Source organism: Carlito syrichta, unplaced genomic scaffold, assembly GCF_000164805.1.
Source record: "Carlito syrichta isolate Samal-C Ts95f unplaced genomic scaffold, Tarsius_syrichta-2.0.1 Scaffold301888, whole genome shotgun sequence".
Classification (NCBI taxonomy): domain Eukaryota; kingdom Metazoa; phylum Chordata; class Mammalia; order Primates; family Tarsiidae; genus Carlito; species Carlito syrichta.
In genome coordinates this window covers 145,898-159,517 of record NW_007245984.1, presented here as the reverse complement: position 1 = coordinate 159,517, position 13,620 = coordinate 145,898, and positions in this window count along the sequence as shown.

The following is a 13,620-nucleotide window of genomic DNA, read 5'->3' as shown; positions in this document are numbered from 1 at the left end:
GTAGTTCATTCCTTTTAATGGATAAATAGTATTCCATGTAAATATACCAGTTTTGTTTACACATTCATTTGCTGGTAGACATTTGGGTGGTTTCCAGTGTGATCCGTTATGAGCAATACTTCTATGAACAATTCTATAAACATGATCTACCAGAGCACTGTGTAATCTTATTTAATTTTAGTATGTTGTGCTAAGCACTGTATATTCTTTTTCCACCTTAAGATGACTGACTAAGAGGTATTTCATGTATCCCTTTCCAAAATGATCAGGATAGATATCTAAGGAGTTAACTTCTGGGACACATGGGTAGTTCTAACCCCGACTTTTCCATATGCTTACATATTAAGGTGTTTTTAATGATCCAGAGAAAGTTTAATCATAGTGCTTGTGTTAGTTCATTCTGGCTGCTATCACTAAGTACCTAGACTGAGTGCCTAATATCTAGAAATGTATCTTATGGTTGCAGAGGCTGAGAAGTTCAAGGTCAGGGCACCAACAGATTGTGTCTGGTAAGTGCTTGCTCTCTGCTTCATAGGTGATGCCTTCTCCCTGTGTCCTCACATGATGGAAGGGATGAATGACTTTCTTTGGGCCTTTTTAATAGGGGAACTAATCCCATTCATGAGCACTTGCAATCATGACCTAATCATCTCTTAAAAGCCTCACCTCTAAATGAAATTTTATTAGGGATTTGATTTCAATATATGAATTTTGGGTGACACTATCATTCAGACCATAACAGTGGTATCTAGTGAACTGGCAACAAAATAATTGTGGCAAAGAGTTCTCATGTTTGTTTTTTACAACTAATAAAAAAGCGAATATCTTGAAAGTAATATATTAAATGTAATTGTTCATCTAAGAGCAATAATCTTAGACACTTTGTCATCAAAAACACATACAGCTGCAAGACCTCACAGAAGAGAAGGGGACACTGGCTGGAGAGAATTGTCACATAAAATATATGTTAGAAAGGAAGGACAGAAAAATAATGTTCTTCAGAAAAGGTGAGCGGGGTGTTATTTATATTTCATCATTTTGGAAAAATTTTGAGTATATAGAAAATAAGTGATCTTTTAAGAATTTTTTATTTTCTACATAAACTTTTACTTACTGGTAATTGTATCATGTCATTATTAGCAAGACCTGAGGAATTTTCTATTTGGTTATTTAAAAATGAAATAGTGATGACATTTTTAAATTTGCCAGCGTAATCACAGCGGTGATTGTACAATTTGATACAAATCTAAAATAACAAAAGGTCCAAAAACATTAGCTAAATTTTTATTTTTCCTCAGTGTGTTAGCAAAGTGTTTTGTGGGTCTTATTCACATGACTTTAGTAGGTGCTATCCTTGGTGGGGGAGGAGGTTGGTTAAAGTGTTGGGAGCCAGCCATGGAGGCCCACTGAGCGTTAGGGATCAGGAAGGGCCGTTGACCCTGAGACCACTAGGATGCGTTCGGGAGCTATTGACCCCATTTCCTCCCCCTTTCTACTCAGCACTAACCAGATTAAGCTGTGAGCTCAAAACATAAAAACTCTGAGACCGGGACGAACACAAGCTAACTTTAGAAGCTCATTGCTCCCATTCTTCCAAAAACTGCAGTTTTGGCTTTCACATAACTTATAATTTAAACTCGTATCACATCTAAGAGCTTTAGTATTGGTCATAGGCTTCTGGGTCATGATCTTAGGATTTATTGAAGGTGTAAATTGTAGAATACAGTTCTAGAAGACAGCCATTTTGTTGAAAGAATGCGGCTGGGTTACTTGCAGGTAGCCCACTGTGAACTTTGGACTGGGCCACAGTCCAAACATTCTGGGATGGGCCACTTTCATTTGTCAAGTAAATACTTAAGCTTCTATAGATTGGCATAAATCAATCATCTTAGGACGAAAAAGGTTTATAGAATAAGTCAGTCACAGATTAGGTTATCCTTTGTTATGAGATTTTAAGATTATCATATGAAAAGGGTTTAAAGGCAATCATTGATTAAGTTTTCATGGATTAAGCTTCTGGTGGGTGGGGGACGCCCCTCCCACATCTGACTTTGTGTATAAAAGACCTGTTGTAATTCCCAATAACACACATCACTTCTGCACTAGACTGGAGTCCAGTCTCTTTCTTTCTCTCTCTCTCTTTCTTCTTCCCCCCAATCACTGATGCCGTCTCCACCTTTGGGGTACCCTGAACGCAGCTGGAGCTGGACTCCGGCAGGTGCACAACACCACACCTGGTTAACTTTTCTTCCCCCATGTAGAGACAAGGTCTTGCTATGTTGCTCAGTCTGGTCTCAAACTTCCAGACTCAAGCGATCCTTCTGCCTCAGGCTCCCAAAGTGCCAGGATTACAGTTGTGAGCCATGGCACCCAGCCTCCTTCGACTGAGGCTCTTACCTCCTCGTGTCTATTCTTCCTCAGCAGGGCTCAGTGCCCATCGTGTTGTGAACATAGCTTGAGGGGACCATCCACTTCCTCCCACATTTTCCATCTGTCAATGTGAGCAGCACATTGTCAGGCCATACAGATGGGCAAGGCCTGTCTTCCTTACCACCTGAGCTGGCGAGATCATGCCCTCCTCTCTGGGGGCTGCAGTGAGACGAATAGGAATTTAGTCCAAGGGAAGAAATCCTCTTCTCTCCTGCAGTTTGACGAGACCAGCTGGAGAGAGAGGTCACATCAAAGGAGGAAGCCACCGTGCTGCCTGGTGCCGGAAGCACAGATGAGTCAGCAAGAGCTGTGTGTCCACAGGACCCACCCTGTGCTGGAGGCCGATCCCGTTTTCCACTCATGGAGGTGTCTGTGATCACTTTACAGTACGTGTGAGAGTCTCCATGACACGACGTCCCCCACATCGCCTCATGTGCCAAATAGATTTGGGACCCAAAGTAAACTTGGTATAATTGTCACTGGGAGGATCGAGACTCATGCTATGGCCAATAGGCCATGACCATGGAAGTCAAGTGCGTGATGTCAGATGACTTGAGTGAAAAATCTTGAGTTGGCCAGGCTCGGTGGCTCAGCCTGTAACCCCACACTTTGGGTGGCTGAGGTGAGTGGATTGCCTGAGCCCCTGGGTTCGAGACCTGCCTGGACAACTTGGTGAGACCTCATTTCTACAATAAATCAAAAATTAGCTGGGCATGGTAGTGCGTGCCTGTAGTTCCAGCTACTTGGAAGGCTGAGGTGGAAGGATCGCCGGAGCCCAGCAGGTTGAGGCTGCGACCGGGAGCATACCACTGCACTCCAGTCTGGGCAACAGAGTGAGACTCCAACTCAAAAAAAATAAAAATAAAAAAATAAATCTAAAGCCGGGCTCAGTGGCTCAGCTTGTAATCCCACGCCTTTGGGAGGCTGAGGTGAGTGGATTGCCTTAGCCCGCGGGTTCGAGACCCGCCTGGGCAGCGAGACCTCATCTCTACAATAAATGAAAAAATGTTGGGCGTGATAGGCATACCTGTAATTCCGGCTACTTGAAAGGCTGAGACAGAAGGATCGCCAGAGCCCAGCAGGTCGGGGCTGCGGTGGCCGGGAGCGGCCACTGCACTCCAGTCTGGGTTGACAGAGTAAGACTCCACCTAAAAAAAAAAAAGAAAGAAAGAAAAGAAAAAGAAATAGTTTATGCTTTATCCAGAGACAAGAGAAAAGCGCCAGAAGAGGGTGGCGGTCTGGAAGGGCATTGATGCCAGGTGGCTTAGCCTGAATTCTAGGTTGGTCATGTTGCGCACATGTGATCTTAAGTAGATGACATAACCTGACATAGGACAACTGTGAGGGTGATGGGAGCCCCCAGGGGTAGGGGCTTACCAGGCCTTTTCATTCACATGATCTCGAGGGCTCGTGCACAACCCCAGGAGGCCATGGCCAACATCGTCCTAATTTTCCAAGGTCAGAAGGAACTCAGGGACATCCTTGGCTTGCTTTTAGGATGCCCCTGTGCCTGCTTCTCTGACTTGTCTCCCGCACAGTATAGTGGCTGCACCTCCTTGGTACCTGGCCCATGCCACAGCAGGGCCTGTCTTATGCTGTCCCCTCTCTCTGTGCCATTCTTCCTTGGCTTGTCATGGGACTGGCGCATTGTCTGCCTTTGGGTTTCAGCAGGGGTTACCTCCTGGGGGCCTTTTAAAATTTTGAGTCAGAGTTTCACTCTGTTGCCCAGGCAGGAGTGCAGTGGCAGGCTCACGGCCACCCCAGCCTCGACCTGCTAGGCTCAGGCTATCCTTTCACCTCAGCCTTCCAAGTAGCTGGAACTACAAGCACGAGCCACCATGCCTGGCTAATGTTTGAATTTATTGTAGAGACAAGGTCTTGCCAAGTTGCCCAGGCTGGTCTCAAAGCTCTGGATCCAGGTAATCCTCTCACCTCTGCTTCCCAAATTGTTGTGACGACAGGTGTGAGCCACCACACCCAGCAGAGGGGACCTTTTTTATTGCATCAGTCTCATTCTGTCACCCAGGCTGGAGCACAGTCGTCACAATCACGACCTGCTGGGCTCAGGTGATCTTTCCATCTCAGTCTTCCAAGTACCTTGGACTACAGGTGAATGCCACCACACCCAGCTACTTGTTTTTTTTATTTGCTGTAGAAACGAGGTCTTGCCAAGTTGCCTGGGCTGGTCTGGAACCCCTGAGCTCAGGCAATCCTCTCGCCTTGGCCTCCCAAAGTGCTGGGATGACAGGCATGAGCCACCGTGTCTGGCTCTGGGAGGCCTTTTCTGATCATCCTACTCAACCACACGGGTTACTCCTGGCAGCCTGGGGAGACCTATGGATCCTTGCTCAGGCTCAGGGTTTTTAAACACATAAAATAAATACAGAGGATTAGAAAAGAGACCAGCCAGGTGCAGGGGCTCAAGTCTGTCGTTTCAGCACTTTGGGAGGCTGAGGCGAGAGGATTACCTTGAGGGGCTCGCAACCTTCCTGGGCATCTTGGTGAAACCTCGTCTCTACAATAAATCAAAAAATTAGCCAGGCATGGTGGCACGCACCTATAGTTCAGCTATTTGGAAGGACGAGGCGGAAGGATCTCCTGAGCCCAGCAGATCAAGGTTGCAGTGGCCATCCCACTGCACTCCAGCCTGAGCGACAGATTGAGACTCCAACTCAAAAAAGAAAGAAAGAAAAGAAACCAAATGTATTGAAATAATTTCCCAAATATTTAAAATCGTTATATAATAACATACATATTTAAGTTATCATCATTTGGGGATATTTTCTTTTTCTTTTTTTCTTTTTTTCTTTTTTTTTTGAGTCAGGTCTCACTCTGTCACCTAGGCTGGAGTGCAGTGGCACAATCACAGCTCACTGCATCCTTGACCTTCTGGGCTCAAGCAGTCCTCCCACCTCAGTCTCCCGACTACAAAGGTGTTTTCACACTTGGCTGATTTATTTTTATTTTTGTAGAGATAGGGTCTCACTATGCTGTCCAGGCTTTGATAGCTTTATTTTATTTAAATGACCCCTTATCATCTGGAATTATTTGGCTTATTGTCCTTCAACAACACAGCACAACCTGGAATTACCCTGTTTCTTAGCAGCCTACCCCGACCAGGAGGTATGCCCCTGTGTCCATCTGGTTTTCTGCTTTTTGCTCTGTGTTTAATCCTGAGGACCCCCTGGGTCTGCTGCTGGAATATGGGCCCTGTGAACTGGCATAGAAAAAAATTTGCATCTTTGTTTCACTAACCCCGAACTGAAATTTAGCACTCTCTTCTGCTGTCAATGCAGATAACAAGCCACAGGAGGGTGAAATGGACTTGAGACCTGTCCCACGCTATAGTTTCCAGACATCTTGAGAGATCGTTTCTGCTAATCACTAAGATGAAGCTCAGTAGTTTTCAGGCCTATTGCTGGATCTTGTTATTTAATGCATAATACAGAAATATGCATGTTACTGTATCACAATTTAAAAATATTTGGGCAAGCCGGACTTGGTGGCTCAGCCTGTAATCCCAGCACTTTGGGAGGCTGAGGTGAGTGGATTGCCCGAGCCCGTGGGTTCGAGACCCGTCTGGGCAACTTGGCGAGACCTCATCTCTACAATAAATCAAAATGAGCCGGGTGTGGTAGCGCGCGCCTGTAGTTCCAGTTACTCGGAAGGCTGAGGCGGAAGGATCGCCGGAGCCCAGCAGGTCGAGGCTGCGGTGGCCGGGAGCAGCCACTGCACTCCAGTCTGGGCGACAGAGTGAGACTCCAACTCAAAAACAAAAACAAAAACAAAAACAAATATAATATTTGGGCAACTATTTCATTACATCCAGTTTCTTTTATAATCCTCCGTATTTCTTTTATGTATCTAAAAAGATTTCAGCTGGACTTGGTGGCTCATACCTGTAATCCCAGCACTGTAGGAGGCTGAGGCATGAGGATTGCTTGAGACCAGGAGTTCAAGACCAGCCTGGGCAACATAGTGAGACCTCCAACTCTTTAAAACATTTTTAAAAACTTACCGGGGCACAGTGACACACACCTGCAGTTCCAGCTACTTGGGAGGCTGTGGTGGGAAGATCACTTGTGCTGAGGAGTTCAAGACCAATCTGGGCAATATAGTGATATCCTAGCTCTACAAAAATTTTTAAAAACTTACCCGGGTACAGTGACACACAGCTGCAGTTTCAGCTACTCGGAAGTCTGTGATGGGAAGATCACTTGTGCTGAGGAGTTTGAGACCAACCTGGGCAACATAGTGAGACCCCTAACTCTACAAAAAAATTTTTAAAACTTACCTGAGCACGGTGACACACACCTGTAATTTCAGCTACATGGGAGACTGTGGTGGGAAGATCCCTTGTGCTGAGGAGTTTGAGACCAGTTTGGGGAACATAGTGAGACCTCATCTCTACAAACAAATTTAAAAATTAGCTGGTTGTAGTGATATGCACCTGTAGTCCCAGCTACTCAGGAGGCTTAGGAGGAAGGATCACCTGAGCCCAGGAGGTTGAGGCTGCAGTGAGCTGTCATCATGTCACTGCACTCTAGCCTGCAAAATAAAAACCCTAGCTCAAAAAAAAAGGCACTGAAATCCCAGATGATGGTATTAGGTGGTGGAGCCTTCAGGAGGTAAGGCCCTGCCTCCATGATGGGATGAATGCACTGATAAAAGAGGCCCAGAGAGACGCCCCCATCCCTTCTGCCATGTGGGGTGAGATTGAGAAGACAGCTGCCAGGGAGGCCTCAGCAGACCCTGAGTCTGCCAGCGCCTTGATCTTGGACTTCCCAGCCCCCAGAACTGCGAGAAAGACACTTCTGTTGTTTACAAGCCATCTGGTCTGGGATAATTTGCTGCAGCAGCTCAGATAGACAGAGACATTTCCCAATGTCTCTGTTTTCTCATCTACCCAGTGGAGTTCCGGGTCCTTGTCCCACACAAGTCACGTGCTGGAGTGAAACCCTCCTCCCCACCCTTTCCTTGGGCCAAAGAAGAAACACCTCAGCACGTGACCTTGCCAAAGGAGTCTGTACACTGGTGATCTTTATCTAAGCCTTGAATCACTGAGTTTCGTATTAACATGATGATGAAATTGGCTAAGGCTATCTTCAATCATAAAGGCAAATCCCTTCAGTATCATATGTCAGGGCTCTGCCAAGTGCTTCCCGTATAGTTTGCATTCGTCCTCTGATTTCTCTATGACGGCACTCTAAAGTAGATATTAGTATCATACCCAATATGCAGATAAGAACACTGAGGCTTAGAGTTTGGGTGACTTCCCTGAAGTTACATAGCTGTAACTGGAGCTCCACAGTTCCACTCTAGAATCAGAGCAAGCTCCAAGCACGATTTCCCATTCCTGCCTTCTAGGGCCTGTTGGTGACCAGCACTGACCAAGGGTGGGTTAGGACCCGCACCAGAGAATCTGGACGGTGAGAAGAGACTACTCGGAGGCAGTTCTTCTGGGAACAGTCTGATCAGGACTGAAGCCAAATTTTATTCGGACTCCTTCCAACTTATATACCATTTTCTATACCCTCCAGCAGTGTGATAATCACTTGCTGGGGGCGTACAGATTCCATGCATATCGTGCTTTACAAAGTATGCATCACAAGACCACCACGAGACCCGCAAGCTCCAAGCAGACAATTCGAACTCCATGATGCCTGTTGTGCTTCACAAAACCCACATTAAGGTCACAGGTGCACAATTTCAATACAGATTGTTCAAAGTGTTTTCCATAATGTTCAATATATCATTCATATTATACTCTTTGTTCTAAACCCTGATTAATACAAAAACTTTCTAAGTTAACTCTAGGTTCAATCCAAGTTCACTGACTCCCAATATTTTTAATGATTAATATTATCAGCTTAACACTATACTACAATCTATAAGCTTACTTAAATGACTTAACTGTTAGCTATACTATTAACTTATTATGATTTAACGTAATGCCTTATAACTCAGTTAAAACTTATTCTTAAACTACCAAACTTTACTATAATTCATATGAGTTTCATATGTCTAAACTTTAATTTTTATATAATCTAATGATTGACTTTTAATACTATGCTATATCCTATTAAGCTAATACCTCATCATTAATTCTTTTATAAATCTTATAGTAACTATTATATTTGAATAATGTAGCAAAAGGAAACAAAACAGCAAGCATAAATTTATGCAACTATGAGTGTATATGTATATATTTTATCCTAACAAGTCTACTCTAAAAATCAAATAGTAGCTGTTACACTCTTGAACAAGGAAATGCAGGGTTGCCAAGATGGCAGCCACGGGCTGAAGCAGACAGAGTTTCGGTAATTAATTAACGAAACAAAAGAAAACGTTCTACCTGGCTATCTACCTGGCTAGGGGCACGGCGACAAAACTATCATGGTAATTTAGTTTCTAATCTTAGCCCTAGGGGAAACAGCTTTCCAAAGCTGACTAACCAGTCTACCAGGAAATAGAAGTTAAAAAATATCTAGAAAGAAGTAAAACTTAGAAAGACAGAGAGAAATAATTCTGCTATGCACTTTCCATCAGGTGTATTGAGATTTCCTTATAAGTTTTACTGCCATGTATGCACACTGGTCACTAATCACACGCCAATATTATAGGTATAACTGATATCCTATGTCAGAGGCGATCTTCCAGATGGGCCTTTACAGGCCTCAGCCATGTAGCTATAGATGTTGGCTCCCAACAAGGGCCAAGTCCTCTGTTTTGTCCAGGGTCCCTTGGGACATCTGTTCTTTTTTGTTTTTTCTTTTTGAGTTGGAGTCTCACTCTGTTGCCCAGGCTGGAATGCAGTGGCACGCTCACGGCCACTGCAGCCTCAATCTGCTGGGCTCAGGCGATCCTTCCGCCTCAGCGTTCCAGGTAGCTGGAACCACAGGGATGCACTGCCACGCCCAACTAATTTTTTGATTTATTGTAGAGACAAAGGTCCTGCCAAGTCACCCAGGCTGGTCTCGGACCCCTGGGCTCAGGCAATCCTCTCGCCTCCCCTGGGATGACAGGTACGAACCACTGTGCCTGGCCAGGACAACAGTCCTGTGCAGAGTCCAGGCCCTCCATAAGATGTCTGTGATTCCCAGTGAGCTCCCGTTGTCATGGGAACGTGGAACTTGGAGCTGCTGTAGAATGATTCCCATGAACGGCCTATCCCACTGTGGTTCTTCCTGGGCTGTGCTCTGTCAGCCCATCTACAGAAGCAGCTTCTTTACGCGATTTCCACCAAGACTTTTGCTGCATGTTTGTAACAGATTTTGCCAAGAGTCAAAAGATAGAGGTTGATCATTCAAAAAAGTACAAATTTTTAAAAATTGGGCCAAGCGTGGTGGCTCATGCCTGTAATCCCAGCACTTTGGGAGGCCAAAGCGGGAGGATCGCTCTCTACAAAAAAATCAAAAAATTAGCTGGCATGGTAGAGTGCGCCTGTAGTCCCAGCTCCTCGGGAGGCTGAAGCAGAAGGATCACCTGAGCCCAGGAATTCGAGGCTGTGATGAGCCGTGAGCATGCCACTGCACTCCAGCCTGGGCGACTTAGTGAGACTCCAACTCCAAAAATGAAACTTGATTAAGATTTACTTATAGGCCAGGCACAGTGGCTCACACCTATAATCCCAGCACTTTGAGAGGCCAAGGTGAGAGGATTGCCTAAACTCATGGGTTCGAGGCCAGCCTGGGCAACTTGGCGAGGCCTCATCTCTACAAAAAATCAAAAAATTAGCCGGGCGCGGTAGCACACACCTGTAGTTTCAGCTATTTGGAAGGCTGAGGCAGAAGTATCGCCTGAGCCCAGCAGGTTGTGGCTGTGGTGGCCGTGAGCATGACACTGCACTCTAGCCTGGGTGACAGAGTGAGACTCAAACTCAAAAAAAAAAAAGATTTACTTACAGTTTTCAAAAGCTCCATGTTGACTTCTGACAGTGGGTTAGTTGGGATTTAGGCAAAGCTGCTGACATGACAACTCCTCTCAACAAGCCACTGTGGCTTTCTGTCTCTCTCTCTCTCTCTCCGTCTCTGTCTCTCTCTCCTACCCAGAGGTCAGCGGTCCGGGCTGGGTGGAAGCTCTGCTCCCTGTGGTCACTCAAACCACAGCTACTTCTCCTTGGTTGCTCTGCCAGCCCCAGCAGTGGCTATGCCCTCATCAGCATGGTCAAGGCCAGGCTGAATCATGTCCACAAACAGTCCATCAGAAGGGAAGATGAGGCAGAAAGGGAGACCGAGGCTTTCCTAAGGACATGACTGTGCATGTTGCTTCCGGCCTCCTTTCGGAAGGCAATGTGGTCACCTGGCCATATTGGCAGCCACAGAACCCGGAACGGGGGTCTTTCCCAGGGCGATGGTATGCCCAGCTGGAATACCATCATTGTGCCAGAAGGGGGAAGAGGTTTGGGGGAGAAACTGGAGGTCTCTGTCTCAGCCCACCTGGTTCCAGGCTTTGTTTAATCCTATGTTGTCAAGAGTCAAACAATGGAGAGTTGACCGTACAAAAAAGTGCAAATTTAAAACAATTGGACAGGGTGTGGTGGCTCACACCTGTAATCCTAGCATTTTGGGAGACTGAGGCAGGAGGATCACTTAAGCCTGGAAATTGAAGACCAGCCTGGGCCACGTAGCACAAGATGGATCTCGTGTTCTCTCTCCTTTCCTCTCTCCTCTCTCGGGCATCCCAGCTCTCTTCCTTCCCGCCCGCCTTCTTGATTGCTTCCAACACAGTCTCGCCATCTCATTTCCCCTCCTGTTCTCTCCCCTCTCAGGGTCTCACTGACCATTCCAAATGACCTGTAAAGCTATTGTCCTCAACAAAGACATTTCATGCTCAAACTGGGAGCCCGGTGCCAGCTGTTAAGACATGTTTCCCAGCCGGACACAGTGGCTCATGCCTGTAATCCCAACACTTTGGGAGGCTGAGGCGAGAGGAGTGCCTGAGCCCAGGGGTTCGAGACCAGCCTAGGCAACTTGGCGCGATCCCGTCCCTACAATAAATCAAAAAATTAGGCTTGGTGGTGCATGCCTGTGGTTCTAGCTACTTGGAAGACTGAGGTGGAAGGATCGCCTGAGCCCAGCAGGCCGAGGCTGTGGTGGCTGTGAGTGTGCCACTGCACTCCAGGCTGGGTGACAGAGTGAGACTCTGATTTAAAAATAAAGTAAAATAAAATAAAAAGCCGGGCTCGGTGGCTCAGCCTGTAATCCCACGCCTTGGGAGGCTGAGGTGAGTGGATTGCCTGAGCCTGAGGGTTCGAGACCCGCCTGGGCAGTGAGACCTCATCTCTACAATAAATCAAATAAAATCAGCTGGGCATGGTAGCGCATGCCTGTAATTCCGGCTACTCGAAAGGCTGAGGCGGAAGGATCGCCGGAGCCCAGCGGGTCGAGGCTGCAGTGGCCGGGAGCGGCCACTGCACTCCAGTCTGGGCGACTGAGTGAGACTCCAACTCAAAAAAATAAATAAATAAAAGATATGTTTCCTATCCTGCTACATGGTAAACATAAAGCAAGACACCATGTTAAGACCCTTTTCCAAAAAACAATGAGTTAAGATTCACAGAAATCTATTCGTCTGCCATATAAACAGCCCAAGTCATAAAAGATTTAACAAACCCTCAAGACACACAGACTGTTCGTTGCTTAAAATGAAACCATTTCATACCACAGCAGAGCGTGCCATCCAGACTTCCAAGAAAAAGTTTCAGAAGGGCAACTATGGCTCTTATTCTTTGAAAGGCAGAAAAATCTTTGTGAGAGGGGTCTATGTCCTTTTCTCTCATCTTGCTAGGAGCCACCAGCCCTCATCTGAGCCAAACCATTTCAAGTTTCTGGGGCTAGGCATGGTGGCTCATGCCTATAATCCCAGCACTCTGGGAAGTCGAGGTAGGAGAACTGCTTGAGCCCAGGAGTTTGAGACCAGCCTGGGCAACACGGTGAGACCCCATCTCTATAAAAAAATTAATTTAATTAATTAATTTTTTTGAGTCGGAGTCTCACCCTGTCGCCCAGGCTGGAGTGCAGTGTTACGCTCACGGCCACCGCAACCTTGACCTGCTGGGCTCCGGCGATCCTTCTGCCTCAGCCTTCCGAGTAGCTGGAACTACAGGCCTACCCCACCACGCCCTGCTAATTTTTTGATCTATTGTGGAGATGAAGATGAGATCTTACCAGGCTGCCCAGGCTGATCTCAAACCCTGGGCTCAGGCAATCTTTTCGCCTCTGCCTCCCCAAATGCTAGTATTACCAGTATGAGCCACCACGCTCAGCCCAGGAATGTATTCTTTATTTCCTGAGCACCTGGTGGGTGCATTTGGAGCTCACAGCTGTGTGTTTGTACGTGCATGCATGTTGTTGTGTAAATGAAACATAAAGGAACTCGTCCTCTGGGAAAGGCACTGATCCTCCCATGTCGACCTGGGACATCACCACCTCCAAGAAGCCTGCCATGACTGCTACAGTCCTCACTAATCTCCGCCCGACCATCCAACGAACTCTGCAGCATCTTGAACCTATACAGCATGACTGAACATGAATCATCCTCCATCTTCTTCTTCCTGGACCTAAAACTCCCACCGATTCAGTCGGTTTAAAACATATTGAGCAGTAACAGCTAAATTTAAAGTATCATAAAAGTTCTTCATGATCCTGCCATCTCTGTAGTAACTACTCCTTTTTCTCCTAGATTTCTGTAACAGTCTCTATTAAAATGGTATTTTAAAAAAATCAATGCTGGCGGGCGCAGGGGCTCACGCCTGTAATCTCAGCACTTTGGGAGGCGGTGGGAAGAGGATTATCTGAGTCCAGAGTTTGAAACCAGCCTGGGCAACCTGGTGAGACCTCCTTTTCATCTCTACAATAAATCAAAAAATTAGCAGGGCGTGGTGGCCTGCACCTGGGCAACATAGTGAGAACTCATCTCTACAATAAATAAATAAAAATTAGCTGGGCAGGGTGGCACACTCCTGTAATTCCAGCTACTCGGAAGGCTGAGGCGGAAAGATCACCTGAGCCCAGCGGGTCGAGGCTGCGATGGCCGGGAGCGTGCCACTGCACTCCAGCTTGGGTGACAAGAGTGAGACTCCAACTCAAAAAAAATTAAAAAATCAGCAAGAGGAACACAGGTTTATTAAAATATGTTTTGATTTTTTTTTTTTTTGAGTTGGAGTCTCACTCTGTCACCCAGACTGGA